Source organism: Lolium perenne, chromosome 1 (assembly GCF_019359855.2).
Source record: "Lolium perenne isolate Kyuss_39 chromosome 1, Kyuss_2.0, whole genome shotgun sequence".
In the NCBI taxonomy this organism is placed as follows: Eukaryota; Viridiplantae; Streptophyta; class Magnoliopsida; order Poales; family Poaceae; genus Lolium; species Lolium perenne.
In genome coordinates this window covers 160,269,149-160,270,674 of record NC_067244.2, presented here as the reverse complement: position 1 = coordinate 160,270,674, position 1,526 = coordinate 160,269,149, and positions in this window count along the sequence as shown.

Sequence of the window (1,526 nt, the reverse complement as noted above, 5' to 3'; positions counted from 1 at the left end):
GAATTCTATTAAATTGTGTTAAAACCTGTGGCACTCCTCGGTGAATAACTCCAGATCTACACAACCAAATCGAGTGAAACAAACTGCATTAGTTCAAAAATTTAAATATCTTTCCAATGCCACTGGTCCCATATTTTTAGGATTTGTGTAAGATTTTTGGTGAATTAAACTTGTTCTATGTGTACTACAGACTCTAGCTAATTCCTAAAATTGTAGGATTAATATTTTTGGGTGAATCCAATTGGGTTAGTCTTGTTATAGTACTGGCCATCTAGAAAAAAATATTTCTAGTCTCTGTTCATGCATATTTGTTACTGTTTGTGTTAATGTGTGTATCATGAAATGTTGTACCAAAACTTTTGTTTATTTAAAATCTTTAACCAACTCTTTTTATTTAAAAATGGTCCACCTATGTTTTATTCTTGCAAAACCAAACCTTTTGCAAATTAAACCAAGTGTTATTATTTTTCATCAGATTTCAAAAAGAGTAGTACCTTGTTTACTTCCTATTTTTGGCGTAGTGTTATGTAAGCAAAATACAATAGGAAAATGATTTGTGTTTTTCCAAAAATGTTGAAAATAAAATATGAATGTTTTTCATGCCCAACTAATGCACTTGTCATCTTGATGGTGTTATCTACCAGGGGATGTTTAATTCATGTCTTGGTGATAACCATAGAGGCAATTGCTCATTTGTGAAGCTTTCATGCTTTTATCAAGTGAAATAAATGGGTTTTCTTTTATAAAGTTGTTTTGAAATAACTATAAGTCCTTAACATGATAGCCCTTAGTTGAGTGGTTAGTTTTGGATTGTTGCATGTTTGTTTTATTGGTGCAATGTGTTGATTGTGTTCCTTTTATTTTTTTTCCGGCGATAGATGCGAGCAATTTCGGAGAAGAAGAGGAAGTGTTTCGGACGAAGATTTTATTGATATTGTTGGAATTATTTTTGATGGAGTTGACGAAGTCCAGGGACAAATAAGCCAACCAAGGCAAGCCATCTTTTGATCTCTTGCTATTTATCCTTCTTGTTGTGTTCATTGTTCCATTATATACTTGGTTCCTTGTATCATGTGTGATGTTTGGTCCTCTACTCTATGCATACTTATTCCCAAGTATGTTGAATCCCTTGTTGATGCTATGCATACTTACTCCCAAGTATGTTGAACCCCTTGTTGATGTTAGGCATGCTTACCCTAAGCATGTATGCCCCCTTGACCACTTATATTGTCACCTTCTTAGTGGTATGATGATTAACATCATGCCCCTTGTTGAATCATCTTATTTATGATGTCCCTATGCATGCTTATCCTAAGTATGTATGATCCCCTTGACACCTCAATTATCATCTCCTTAGTGGTATGATGGCTAGCATCATGCCTTGAAGTATCTTAGTTCATCCATAAAACTATAGGTTGGGAACCCCCTTGGAAAAATACCTTGTTGAAAAGAATTTTTGAAAACCTTGGGTGAGTTGGACTTACCCAAGCATTTGTTTATGAAAGGAAAGGATCTTGGCAAAGATG